The 14,612-nt window shown below is 50.6% G+C and overlaps 1 long non-coding RNA gene across 1 annotated transcript; it reads right to left on the bottom strand.

Moving 5' to 3' along the window:
• Positions 1-6,967: 6,967 nt before the first annotated feature.
• Positions 6,968-13,481, bottom strand: LOC144455005 (uncharacterized). Its single transcript, XR_013483638.1, has 3 exons — positions 13,388-13,481; positions 12,746-12,888; positions 6,968-7,166 (listed from the first exon to the last, which is right to left on the bottom strand). It is a non-coding gene; the product is annotated as an uncharacterized LOC144455005 (long non-coding RNA).
• Positions 13,482-14,612: the final 1,131 nt, after the last annotated feature.

The raw sequence follows: 14,612 nt of genomic DNA, 5'->3' as shown, positions 1-14,612 counted from the left end.
TTCCTTAATAGTATTTAATTTTTTCCAATTACATGTAAAGATATTTTTCAACGTTTTTGTAAAATTTTGAGTTCCAAATTTTTCTCCCTCCCTCACCTCCCCCCTCCCCAAGACAGCAAGCAATCTGATATATATGTACAATCATGTTAAACCTATTTCCACATTAGTCATGTTGTGAAAGAAAAATCAGAACAAAAGGGAAAAACCATGAGAAAGAAAAAACAAACAACAACAAAAAAAAAAACGAAGATAGTATGCTTCAATCTGCATTCAGACTCTATAGTTCTTTCTCTGGATATCTCATTCATTTTCAATCTCTACTTGTCTACTGGCTGATTTTCCCCACGACTACTCCAACAACAATGTGAGAATAATGCCAGACAGAGTAGTGACTGGGAAATTCAATGAGGAACCAAAGTAGGCCAGCTTTCCAGCCCAATATTGCAAATTCAACTTATAGACAAGTGACCAGGGCAGGAATTATGGAATGGGAGTGAAAGGGGATCATGGACTTAATGCTCAAATCTCTGAACTAGATTAGCTGATTACAGGCTTAGTGCCGGGCCCCTGCCAGTGGCTCTGGGTCTCCCAGAGGGGCCAGGAACCTGGAGTATGTGTCCAGAGCTGTGATCTTGGCCAGCAGCACAGGGATGCCCAGCAGTGCTAGTCAGCGACTCTGGGTCTCCTAGAAGGCCTGGGAAAGCATAGTCAGTGCCCACAGACCTCTCTGAACCTTTGGAACTCTTGATCACTCTTATTCTTCTTGGTCCTCTCTTCTCTCCTGGTTTTTCTCCCACTCGAGTTCTCACTTTATCTCCGTTTTCTTTGCTGGATTCTCCTCCAGTTCCTATCTGCTAACATGAGATGTTTGTTTCCTAAGGTTCTCTTCTTCTTCCTCATAGGTTCCCACAGTGGATGATACCAAACCTGGCGGGTGCTGAAACAATCCAGGGGGTCAGTAGTAGCCTCAGGTGCAATTGGGGGTATTGAATAAAAATAAGAAGGCAGGGGAAGCATAACGTAAGAAGAGAAGAAAATTTTGACAAATCATTCATACTTGTTTCATTTGTTGTATAACATAGTCAAAGTCTTAGTGATTACATTATTCTTCAAATAAACACACAAAATACAAGTTATAACCAATCAGTGGTCAAGTTCACTGACAGATCTTAACAAGCAAGTGTTGGAAGGAGAGCTTGTCACGCATTGTTAGGAAGTCCAGCATGCATCAGCAGGAGTATGTGTGTGTAATGACTTGTTTACAATACAATACTATGTTATGTAATGCAAGTTGCATCATCAAAATTTCAGTGTAGGAAAAAACACAAATTTACAACGAATTATTAAATTTACGATGCACCATTTTTTAAAAAATATTTTATATTTTTTAAAATGACACAAATTTCCCCCCCCAAAAAAAAAAAACATTAAAGGGTTAAAGAAAGTAGATTTCCAGAGGCACACTGAGTAATTTTTTTTTTTAAAGAGGGAAGTAGGCCAAATAAGTTTGGGAACCTCTGCTATATAGTATCCTACTTGGTGATCTCATTAGCTCCCATGTATTCAGTGATTACTTCCATGCAGGTGATTCTCAGATCTCTTTATCAAATTCTAACATCTTGAGGCAGCTAGGTGGCACAGTGGATAGAGCACCAGCCCTGAAGTCAGGAGGACCTGAGTTCAAATCTGGCCTCAGACCAAACAGTTGACACTTACTAGCTGTGTGACCCTGGGCAAGTCACTTAACCCAATTGCCTTAAAAATAAAATTTTAACATCTCTCCTGACCTCCTGTCTCACATCTCCAGCTATGAGAGATTTTAAAATGGATTTCCCTTAGTCATCTTAAACTCATATGTCTAAAACTGAGCTCATTCTCTCTCTCCCCAAATCCCCCACTTATTACTCTTGAGAAGACCAGTATTTTCATGGTCACTCATGCTGATAATCTTTATATCATCTTCAACTCCTCACTCTCTTGCACTCCCCGCCCCCCATGTTCAATTCATTACCAAATCCTGTCATTTTCAATTCAATTTTACTTTCAGTTTCAAAGTCTCTCCCTCTCACTTATTCCTCCTCCCCCATTGAGAAAGCAAGGAAAAATAAAGCCTGTTAAAAATACGTATAGTTGGGGCAGCTCGGTGACGCAGTGGATAGAGCACCAGCCCTGAAGTCAGAAGAATCTGAGTTCAAATCTGGCCTCAGACCAAACCCTTGACACTTACTAGCTGTGTGACCCTGGGCAAGTCCCTTAACCCCAATTGCCTAAAAAGGAAAAAAAAAATGTATAGTCAAGCAAAACAAATTCCCACATTAGGCACAGATGGATAGATAGACAGACAGATAGTTTCATACTGAGTTTTCTGGAATTTCTCTCCTGGTTCTGCTCCCTCCACTCTGTGTCAGTTAACACAGGTCTTCCCAGATTTCTCTGACATCAGCATTTCCATCATCTCTTACAGCACAAGAGTATTCCATCATTTACATAGATCATAATTTGTTTCACCATTCCCCAATGGATGGACCACCTCCAACTTCCAGTTTTTTGCCAACATGAAAAAAGCTGCTAGAAATATTTTTGTACATGCTGGTCCTTTTCCTACTTTGTTGTCTCCTTCGGTTCCAGACATGGCAGTGGCATCACTGGATCAAGAGTATGCACAGCTTAGTAACTGTATCATAGGAACACAGTTCCAGTTGCTTTCCAGAATGACTGAACCAGTTTATACTTCCACTACACAGCATTAATGCACCTGTTCTTTCACAGCCTCTCCACAATGTGTTATTCTCCTTTATTCTGTTATCTCTGCCAATCTGATGGGGATGAGGTGGTAATGCCCACTGGAATGGAGCAGGCCAATCCTAGACTCAACTTCTCACTCTGGGCACACTCAGAACACACTCCAGAGGCAACAGAGTGGGAGAGGAGGTAAGGAGAAGCTACTTCCCCATCCTCCCAAAGCTAGGAATACTGAAGCTTGAGGAAAAGTCAGATGGGGGAAAGAGTGACCTCAGAACAGTGTGTCCCAGTCTGGTGCAAACACAGGTTAAATTTGCCCAAGGTCATACAGCTAGTGAGTATCTGAGGCTAGATTTGAACTCAGGTCTTCCTGACTCCAGACCCAGTGCTCTATCCACTGTCCCACCCAGATACATAGACATGGGAATGATCTGCATTGACGTAACTGAAGCCATGGGAGCCGATGACATTACCAAGCAAGAGAATGGAGAAAGAAGAGGAGAAGGCGCAGGACCGAGCCTTGGGGGCGATCCACAGTCAGTGGACATGAGCTAGATAAAGATTGAGCAAAGGAGACTGAGGAAGAGAAGTCAGACAGGTAGAAGGAGAACCAGGAGAGGGCAGTGTGCTGAAAACCTAGAGAGGAGAGAGGACCTAGGAGGAGATGGTGATCAATAGTGCCAAGGGCGAGGATGGAGAAACAGCCATGAGGTTTGGCTAGTAAGAGAAGGAGGGGATGAGAAGCTATAAGACAGTAGCTAGCGGAAAGGCAGGAAGAAGCGATGATCTTTTCAAGATGAAGAGACAGGGGCATATTGGTAGGGAGTGAGGGGCCGCCAGCCCAGAGGAAGGGACTGAAGATTAGGGAGAGATTGGGGCTGGCAGAGGAGGCCGTCTGCTGGGGAAGACACAGCCGCGCATGGATAAGAGCAAAGGAGGTGGACAGTGGGAGTGAGCCAAGGTTTGGGTTTGCCAAGGGGGGAGCATGAGAGGATGAAGGGATGAAGGAGCAAAGTATCCAAGTGCAGAGGCTGGTGTGGCATCAATCCGATTCCTCAAGGAGCCAGGAGAGGGAAGTGAGGGAAGTCTGGCCACCGCAGGAGGGAGAGAGCCTGGGAAAGAACTGGGGAGTGGAGGGATTGGGGGGATGGGGGATGGCAAACAGTGAGAGAAGGATGGAGTGACAAAGGATGATAATCAGGTAACTTTGGAATTCACGGACAAGGCGCACTGGTGGAGTTGGAGTGGATGAGAAGGCCACGAGAATTGAGCAGACAGGAACTGGGAGGTGAGGCTGTTGGAGGGAGTATCTGTGTGTATGCTGAAGTCCCTGGCTACAAGGGGGGGGGGGATGGAAAGAAAGACTGGGAACCAAGCTCTGAAGTCTCTGAGGAAGGAAGGAGGCTGTCCCGGGGAGGGGGGTGAGTGGTGGGGAACAGCCAACAGCATCTGGATGAGGTGATCGTCTGGAACAGCGTGAGGCTCAGAGGAGGAGAGGCTGCTGCACCATGGCGCTAGAGTCTGGACGTGGCAATGGGGGGCAAGGAGGATTCCACCGACCCACCGCAGGGAGGAGGAGGAGGGTATGGGAACGGGGAATCAGGCTGGCAAGGGTGGCCAGGGCTGCAGCATCACCAGGAGGGAGCCAGAGCTCAAGGGGGCCTAGGAAATGGGGATGAGAGGGACCCACCTGAGCAAGGGGCAGGACCCTGTTCCCTGGTGTAGGGGAGGCTGAAGAACAGAATTTGAGATTGGGAAGGGGCTTTAGCAGCCACCTAGTCGGCCCATCCTTAAAGAAACCCACTATAACCTGCCCAGGAAATGGTCACGTCGCCACAGCTTGCAGACTCAGGGAGGGGAGTCCCCCCTCCACCCCACCGTCTCTGCAGGCGGCCTGTTCCCTTTTGGACAGCTCTCAGCGTGAGGAAACTTTTCCTGACCTCCAGGCTATGCGTCTTCCACTCTCTGTTCCTGGTTCTGCTCCATGGGCCCAAAGGAGATAAGTCCCATCCTCTGCCACATGCCAGTTGCTCCCTGTTAGGGAGACTTTCATACAGACTAGAACTTTGCCTTGTTGGAGGCTCCGCCTTCTCAAGGAAGACATTCTCTCGAAGGCCATCAAGACGTTCAGGGCTTCTCTGCTTTTGGCCCAGAGAGAGCTCCCTCCAGATGCGTGGACAGCCGAGGTCCCCTCACCACTCAGCACATACCCTACGCCAGTGCCGGCTTGGTGATCCATTCCCAAAGCCCCCTCCATCTCCTCTTTGTATGCAGGAGGTGAGCAGTATACTCCAAAGGCAAAATGACTCTTTTTCTCCTCCTTCAATTTGCACTCAGTATACTCTGTCATGCTTCCCATCCCTTTGGCTCCTGGATTTTCTCCACGAATCTATTTTCTTGATACACGGCCTAGCCCTCTGACCACGCACCACCGTTTACCTGCTAGTCTGTTTCTTTTGAATAAGGTAAACCTATCCAGAGGCAGCTAGGTGGCACAGTGGACAGAGTGCCCGGCCTGGGGTCAGGAAGATGATCTTCTTGAGTTCAAATCTGGCTCAGACACTTCCTAGCTGTGTGACAAGGCAAGTCACTCACCCTGTTTGCCTCAGTTTCCTGCTCTGTAAAACGAGCTGGAGCAGGAAATGGCCAACCACTCCAGTATCTCTGCCAAGGAAACCCGGATGGGGTCAGGTCACAGAAAGTCAGTCACGAGTGAAAAAGGCTTTGACAACAGCAACAAAAAAGTGAACACCATGCAGAATCTTAGTCCAGTCGTGGGCTTCAGCCACCAAGTCTCAGGGATTGCTAAGAGGTCAGACTTGCCCCTTGCACGAGGACCTCAGCTCCTTCACATTCGGTACCTAGATTGTGGTGGCCTGTGCACAGACTCTTGGGCCGGTGGGTTTTTACCATGAGCTTCCTTCTTGGATTTTGTCTCTTGTGAATGTCTGGGTGCCTCAGTCGCTATTCTTCTTCCTTCTCTGGGGCTACTCTGGATAGCAGGGGTCCTTAACCTGCAGTCGATGAACTGGGCTTTTAGAAAACATTTGGATAACTGTATTTTGGTACAACTGCTTTCCTTCATAATCACATATACTGTATTTTATGCACTGAAAACATGATGCTGAGAAGATGGTCACAGGCCTCCCCAGACAGACTGCCAAAGGCGGCTTCCACAACACCAAAAAGGGAAAGCAGTATCTTCCTGTAGGGAAAAAGAGAGGCAGTCTTCTCCTTCCCCCTCCTTTTTGGGTTTCAAGCCCTTTTCATTAGATTTGCGGGATCCCTGGCAGACAGTCTTACCAGACGTTGGGAGGTGTACTCCGTGTCAGGCCAGGAATCGGTCAACCCTTTATTGTAAGGAATGAAGATCATGAGGCATGGGGATGGCAGAATGGAGGCATGCTGCAGGGAAGATGGCTACATGTTGGGATCCTGGGGAAAGACCTCATGGCCTTGTCCTAGCTGGAGTTCTACCCAGGAGGGCTTGGACAAGCTGGAATGGAGGGGGAACCCAGACATGTCAGCATGACCTCATCTCAAGGCTCCTCTTCTGGGAGGAGCAGCTGAGAAGAGGCCAGGGTTCAGGCCATCCCCCCACTGTACTGTCTGACCTGGGCCAAGACAGTGTCGGCTGGATAGAGACCCCCAGCTACCTGCCCGGTTTCATTCCCCATCCCCACCCTCTCCACCCAGGCGGCCCCTTTTACAAAAAGAACTGCAGCAGGACAACAGAACTTTATTGTTTTAGCCAAAAAGGTTTCTTAGTTAAATGAGGAAAATAGAGAGATCTTCATCGAACTCCTCTAAGAATTGTGGTTGGAAAGAGGCCTCTGCAGGCACAGGGGATTGAGGGAGAGGCTAAGGTTGAGGGCAACAGTGAGCACGTACCACGGGAGAGAACCTGGTGAGGCTGGCTCTAGGACGAGGGCCCTGGTGTTACAATGAGGCCAGGGGAGCCCTCGAAGGCCCATCACCCCCTGCCCAGGGTGCTGGAGAGCGCTGCTGCTGCTGCTAATCCTCCCCCAGTGTCCCTTAGCCACCCAGCTGGTCCTTGAGCCTTGACCTTCAGCCAGACCTTCAGCCAGGATGACCCTCCTCCAGGATGACCCGTCCTAGGCCCAGTGTCCGGGGCTGCCACTGCTGCTGCCATCCTCAGGCCCATCTTCACGTTAGTCAGGGGATCCTTGCAGCTGCTGCTGCTGCTGCTGCTTGAAACCCCTTGGGTGCCTCCTGCCTCTCTGGCTGTTGGGCCGGCTCTTTCTCCAGGCTGCTCAGAAGGGCATCCACTTTCTGATGAATCTTTGTAAACTCCTGCTTAATGGCCTGGGGGTCATCATCTTTTAATTCAATCGTTCTGAAGGAAGGGAACCGCTGCCCAGACTTGGAGCAGAAGCCACTTTTGCCCCAGTGGCAGCTATAGTCTGATAACAAAGAGAAGAAACAGTCAAAATGCTACCCAGTGGCATTTCCCTGGAGTGCTGAGGGTCACAAAGACCCTTGCCTGCAGCGTGGCACTCGGTCCTCCCCGACCCCCGGGAGGCTCTAGGTGTCCTGGGGTCACGATGCCCCCCTTCTAGACAGGGGCCTGCACTGACCTCTATAGAACTGTCAGGCCAGGCTTGGGAGAGGCCTTAGAGACCACTGGGCCCAATCCCTCCTTTGCTGCGCCAGGAACCTCAGGGCAGGGACCTGGCCGAGGTCACCGAGGCGACAAGGAAACCCAAGAATGGACCTAGTGGGGACAGGGACTCTCTTAGGCATCCCAAGGTTTTCCAGGAAAGAGTGTCCCTTCCCTGGTCTGCTCCCAGGCAAACGGGGAAGGCTCAGTCAGGGCTGAGCTGGCGCCCCTGTAAACCAATTGACAGGTGTCTGTGAGCCAGCAGGGAGCCAGGCTCCTGAGGAGGAAGGGACGGCAGTGGGGGCGGGGGCTGGGAGAGCTTCCTCGGCTCCTAGCTGCAGCAGAGAGACCTTAGACATCACCAAGGGAGACATGACGCTCCGGCCAATTTAGCATCACGGCAGGAAGTCTCACCAATGCTGGGCCCTGTGAGGTGGTTAGCTCGGTTCCAGTTTCCATGGCAATAGCCAGTAGGCATGCTTCTCTGGGCGCTGGTGACTAGCTGGCTGCTACCAAAGACTCTATTACAAAGAGCAAGGAAATTAATTTCTAGCGCCTGCGGAGGCTGGGGGAGGGGACCTCACAAGCAGGCAGGTGTCCAAAAAGCTGGTAGCAGAAGAACCGGATTGCAGCAGAGGCCTGGACGCCAGAGTTCATGGTGGCCACAAGCACAGAATGTCAACCTGCAAGGGACCTGGACGTCCTCTGGTCTAACTCGCCCATCGTACAGATGGAGAAACTGAGGCCCACAGAGTGGGAAAGCAACCTGCCCGAGGCGGCTCAGGCAGCGGACACCGGGGCTGTGCTGATGCCTCTCTCTTTCAAGACCAACACCTGGGCCCTTCCTGGAGGATGCTGAGGCTGGGGCCAGGGAGGCCTAGAGACACAGCACATTTGGGATGTGCTGGTTGAGGTCCAGGGCCGTGAGCAAGGCCTCTGTCAATAGCCAGGCTGCCTGGGCTGTGTTGTCTGTTGGTGGCCCCAGAGCTCGGCCTATGATTCAGCACCAGGAAGATTTGAGCCAAGGTCCCTGAAGGCCCAAGGCCCAGGCAGCTGATGTGCCCCTAAGCCAAGGCACCCCCAAAGGCAGGGAGGCAGGCGTCCCCTCGGTGCCCAGCTCCGCCTGGGTTGTGGAGGGATACTGTGACCCTCCTCCTTTTTAAAATGAAGAGTTGCCACTAGATGGCCAGTCACTTGATCGACCAGTATTTGTTAAGTAACATTTATGTGCCAGACACTGTTCCAGGCACCAGGGACACAGAGACTGAAACAAAGCAGTCCCTGACTTGTGTGAACCTACATTCTGCATGGGAAGACAACAGGGTAATGGGGGATGTTGGAGGGGTTATTAGCAGCTGAGGGGATGAGAAATGGCTTCGTGTGGAAGGTTGTGGTTAAAATGAGAAATCCCAAGTTGGAGGTGAGGAAAGAGTGCTTCCAGGGATGGAGGACAACCAGTGCAAAGGTGTGGGGATGAGAGATGGAAGCACCACGTATCAGAGCTGCAGGAAGGCTGAGGCTATGGCAATATTCCAGGTGAGAGATAATGAGTCCCTGCAGAATGGCAGCTGTGTGAGTGAAGAGGAGATGTGTGTGTGTGTGTGTGTGTGTGTGTGTGTGTGTGTGTGTGTGTGTGTGTGTGAGGGACTGTCCAGGAATGGTAAGAGCTGGCCACTGCCTGGATATGTGAGGCTAGTGAGGATAAAGAGTTGAGGATAAGGTTGCAGTTGCAGGCCTGTGTGCCTGAAAAGATGGCGGTGCCTTTGACAGAAGCAGGGCAGTTTGTGAGAGGGATACATTCTGTGGCAGACATGCTGAGTCTCAGATGCCTCCATCACGTCCGGTTGGAGGTGGCTGGTGGGCAGATGGTGATATGCAATCAGAACTCAGAGGAGAGATGAGGGCTGGGTAGATGGATCTGGGGGTCATCTGCCCGAAGATGATCATTTCACTCATGGCAGCTGATGAAGTGTCTAAGGGGGAGACTAGAGGGAGAGAAAAGGGCCTTAGAGCAGAGCCTCAGGGATCACCCCCAGTTAGAGGGGGTTCCATGATGTCGACCCTGCCAAGGACCCTGGGAAGGGTTGGCCAGACAGGTAGGAGGACCAGGAGAGAGTAGTGTCATAAACCCCTGAGATGTCCGATTTCCAGAAGGAGAGGGTGGTCCCAAAGTGCCAAATGTGGTCCAGGATGAGGACTGAGAAAAGGCCGTTCCATCAGGCAATTAGGAGGTGGCTGGAGACTTTGGAAAGAATAGTCTCAGCAGACTGATGAGGTCAGAAGACAGACTGTAGAAGGTGTGCAAGAGGCCGAGAGCTGTGGGTGGGGTGGTATACCTCGAATCCCTGGTCCTGGGGAAACTGAGGCCAGCGACTTCCTTGCTTTGGGGACTTTGGGGCTGATGGAGGGTTAAACCCTATCTGGTGTCCACACTAAAGTCTGGTGCCAATATGGCAATCCTCTGTGTAGGGGTGGGGAGGCAGAGAGAGAGAGACAGAGATAGAGGGTCAGAGACAGAGAGACACAGACGGAGAAGCAGAGACAAAGAGAGAGACAGAGACAGAGAGAGCAACAAAGAGAGATAGAGAGACAGAACGAGAGAGAAAGAGGTATAGAGAGACAAAGAGAGACAAATACAGAGAGAGCGACAGGGAGATATAGAGAGTGATAGAGAGAGAGGCAGAGACAGAGACAGAGGGACAGAGACAGAGAGACACAGAGAAACAGAGACAAAGACAGAGACAGAGAGTAACAAAGACAGATAGAGAGACAGAAAGACAGAGAGAAAGAGACAGTGATAGAAAGAGAGGCAGAGACAGAGACAGAGGGACAGAGACAGAGAGAGACAGACAGAGAAACAAAGACAGATAGAGAGACAGAAAGAGAGAGAAAGAGACAAACAGAGACAAATACAGAGAGAGAGGCAGGGAGACATAGAGAGTGATAGAGAGAGAGGCAGAGACAGAGACAGAGGGACAGAGGGACAGACAGAGAGACAGACAGAGAAACAGAGACAGAGAGAGACAGAGACAGAGTAACAAAGACAGAGACAGAAAGAGAGAGAAAGAGACAAATACAGAGAGAGAGAGACAAGGAGACCGAGAGAGTGATAGAAAGAGAGGCAGAGAGAGACAGAGAGACAGAGGCAGAGAGAGACAGAGAGAGAAACAGAGACAAAGAGAGAGACAGACAGAGAAACAGAGACAAAGAGAGAGACAGAGACAGAGTAACAAAGACAGAGAGACAGAAAGACAGAGAGAAAGAAACAGAGAGAGAGACAGGGATACAGAGACAGAGAAAGACAGAGAGACAGAGAGAAACAGAGAGAGAGAGAGAGAGAGAGAGAGAGAGAGAGAGAGAGAGAGAGAGAGAGAGAGAGAGAGAGAGAGGAGGAGAAGCAAGAGGAGGATAGTATAGGAGGAAGGTACGAGGGGGGATGAGGTCAAGGTGGCTTGAGATGTACAGAAGGAAAAAAGAGAGCTGGTGTGAAAGGCCTTGATTTTCTCTCTGAACAGGAAGTGATGAGGTTGTCTGTGGAGAGGATGGGGAGAAGGGATGCTGTGGGAGGCTGGAGGGGAGCAGAGAAGCTGTCCAGAAGTTTCTGTGTAAAGTGGGGTAGGAGAAGGGGAAAGGTTGCCGTGCTGGGGTGAGGGCCTGATGGAGATTGGACGAGGTGAGTAACCAGTGCTAAGAGTTTGAGAGAGCCAGGGCGTTGCCCAATGTCCCGTCCAGACCCATGCTTGTGTGCCATCTGGTATTTCACCTCCCAGCCCTCAGTGATCTCTTGGCAAGGGTTATGATGTATCTGTTCACCGTGTTCCTGCTAAGCTTGGTTGAATGACTTCCCCTAGCTCTACTCAGGTGAGTATCCAGGCCCTCATCTCCTCCCACCTGGACCATGGCAGTTCCCGCAGGGTGGGGGTGGGGGGTTCTGCTTGCCTCAGGCCTCTCCCCTCTCCAAGCCATCCTGCCCTCAGCTGTCAAAGTAATCTGCCTAAAACACGGGTCTGGCTGTGGCACCCCCTACTCGATAAATTCCAGTGCCTCCTAATTATGTCCCAGATGAAATGCCAACGTCCTGGTCTCTCAAGCCCTTCAGAACGTGTCCCCTTCCTCCCTTTCCAGGCTTTTTCCACCTTGGTCCCTTCAACATGTTTGAGTGCCAATGGGCTCCTTGCTGTTCCTCCCCCAGGACACTCCATGTCTTGCCTCCGGGCATTTTCCCTGGCTGCCCCTTGTGCCTGGAGTGCTCTCCTCTCCTCCCACGTCTCCCCCTCTTCCTCCTTCTCTCACTCCTCTTCCTCTCCACCTCCTGGCTTCCCTGGCTTTCTTCAGGTCTCTGCTAAGACTACATCTTCTGCAGGAAGCCTTTCTGGGTCCCCCATTCCCTTTGGGGTCTCAGTTTCCCACTCTGTCAAATGAGGGCAGTGCGGGTGGACTGGGTGGCTTGCTGTGAGCCCTAATTCCTACTCTGACAGCTTCAGTCACAATGCTTCCTCCCATCTGGGCCTGCTTCCTCCTCGTTAATGGGGGTCAGCTGTGTGGGTTCCGCCCGATCTGAGGGCCCTGTTTTCCGCTCTTCCCCTGGCTCTCCTTCTTCTGGACTCCAGGGAATTAGGGAGAAGGGTGGACTGGGAGGTGTCTAAGAGGTTGGGGGAGGGGGACCCAGTGATCTTGAAGGGCCCTGATCCCAGCTGGGATTCTTTTTGTAAAATGCTCTTTATTGCTCTCACTTGTTCTTCTTTTCTCTGGGTATGGTGGTACATCCCCCAGAAACCACTTCCCATTGGGGGCTCAGTGTGTCCTCCATCAAATGGGAAGATTGGAATGGGTGTTCTGTCATCCTCCATTGCCCTAAGTGCCTTCTTCTCTTGTATAGACTTCCATCAAAGGATGTCTCCCCCCCATTAAAGGATGCCTCTGTTAAAGGAAGTGACACCCGTTGTCCTAAGGACTTCCCCACATGTGGGCCTCCATTTTCCCTCCTGAAAATGATGCTGAGTCTGGATCTGGGGGTCTTCATGGTTCTTGATGCCTGGTCTTAGATCCTGCTGTTCTTAGGACCTCCCTAGGTGAGCCTCAGTTTCCCTTCTTTAAAATAATGAGGGAGATGGGCCTGATGCCTCCTAGATGGCATGGTTGCTTATCTCATGTTGTTACCCCAAACTGTCTTTGCCTGCCCCCTCACTCTCCCCCTCTTCTCTCAAGGTGGGAAGGAGAGAGAGAGTGGGACTGGATGGTGTCTAAGGGCCATCTCTGAGAGCCCTGCCTCTCTGTTTGGTTGAAGGCTGCCTCCACACACATACACACCCCCGTGGGCCTCAGTTTCCCCTCTGGGGACCCCAGGGTCCCTTCCTGGGCCTCCCCCCCGCCCCCATTTACCTTTGAAAGCCATTTTCTGATTTGAAAAAGGCCCAGGTTCAGGGACAGGTGCCTGACGTCCCAGCTCAGTTGCTGCTGATGCTGCTGCTGCCCCCTGGTGTGCATGCCCAGGAACTGCTTTGCCCCTCCACAGAAAGCCAGTTCTAGAGAGATTAGCACTATTATCATCTCTAATAAATCGTTCCCAGATCTCTCTCTCTCTCTCTCTTCAGCCCTAATCTCTCTTCTGACCTCCAGCCTTGCATCTCCCACTGCCTCTCAGACATATCAAACTGGATGTCCATCCAGTCAGCACCTTAAACTCATCATGTCCAAAAAAGAATGCTTCTTTCCACCCAAATGCCCCCCCTCTTTATCACTTCCCCCCATTTCTCCCAGTCCTTGAGGCTCCCAGCCTCAGGGTCACCTTCCCCTCCTCTCTATCTCTCACCCCCATACCATATGCAATCTCAATTTCACCTCTGCAGCTAGTATGGGAGGAGCTGCCTGCCTCCAGGCCATTCTTCATTCAATCACCAAATAATTTCCCCAAAATCCAGCTCCAAGCACATCACTCCCCTACTCAAAAATCTTCAGTGGCTCCCAAACACCTCCAAGAACAAATACAAAATTCTCCGTTTGGCACTCAAAGCCCCCTCTTACCTTTCCAGTCTCCTTCTGCTGTATTCCTCAACATATTCTCTCCCACCCAGTGATGCCGGCCTCCTGGCTGTTCCTTTTGGGAGCTCTTTCTTAACTTGGGGGTTGAGAGGCTATAGCAGCTGGGGAGCCACTTGATAGGTCCCATCTTCCCAAAGGCTGATTGGCTGCATGACAGATGTAGGGGCTGGGCCACAAGAGGGGTCAGTGATCTGAGGAAGAGGACTCCTATTCTTGGGGCTATGCACTCAGTGTCAGCCATGTTCTCCAGTAGTTTGAGGGAGGTGGTGGTCAAGGGAGGGGAGAAGACTTAGTGAGGTGGAAACAGGAATTCGATCTTCAAGTGCTTAAAAGGATTTCATGTGGAAAAGTGATCTGACCTCTCCTCAGCACTGGCATAAAGAACAACTTTCTAAAACTTAGGTTTTCCCCAAAGCATAGCTGGATGGCCTCTTACTCGTGTCTTGTTTTAGGGAACAAGGAGTTACCTTGTCCATTTTGAAATCCTGTAACACTCCAGGCCAGGGAAACACTCTAGAATACGGGTGGGAAACCTGCAGCCTGGAGGCCACACGTGGCCCTCTAGGGCCTCAAGTGCAGTCCTTTGACTGAATCCAAACTGCACAGAACAAATCCCCTTAATAAAAGGATTTGTTCTATAAAACTTGGACTCTGTGGAAGGGCCACACCTGAGAACCTAGAAGGTCATGTGTGGCCTCCAAAACTGCAGGTTTCCCACCCTTGCTCTAGGGCATTTGAACCTTAGTGTAAATTATTTTGCCATTTCCTTTCCTATTAAGAACTAAGTCAGCTTTGATGAGGGAGAGTTTGCAGTGTTTTGGCTTCTGAGAAATTATGGACTTAGAGTGCAAGGTTCTCTGAGAATGTGTAGATAGGGAGAAGGTGGGGCCCTGGCGCAGTATCGTGTGACAGAAATGAGCCCTTGGCACCACTCTGGGCCTCAGTGATTCTCTCTCCACTCTCCCCCCAACATGCCTGGTTACCATGACAATATCGGTTTTTGTCCCCGGTTACCATGACAATATCATTTGTCCTCCACACTTCACTCTCATCCCACTAATAGACCTCCTAAGAATCAGGCTTCAATATGACCAGCAGATCGCAACACTGCCGAAAGTGCTTTCATGCTCTCTCCCCCCACCACCTCCAAGCACACCTAGTGCTCCTTATGGGCTGATGGGGGAGTGAAGAGAAAGCTGGGGCACTG

This window comes from Phascolarctos cinereus, unplaced genomic scaffold, assembly GCF_003287225.1.
Source record: "Phascolarctos cinereus isolate Bilbo 61053 unplaced genomic scaffold, phaCin_HiC Scaffold_8;HRSCAF=390, whole genome shotgun sequence".
Lineage (NCBI taxonomy): Eukaryota > Metazoa > Chordata > Mammalia > Diprotodontia > Phascolarctidae > Phascolarctos > Phascolarctos cinereus.
The sequence above is the reverse complement of the archived record's forward strand: the minus strand, read 5'-3'. Positions and strand labels throughout refer to the sequence as shown.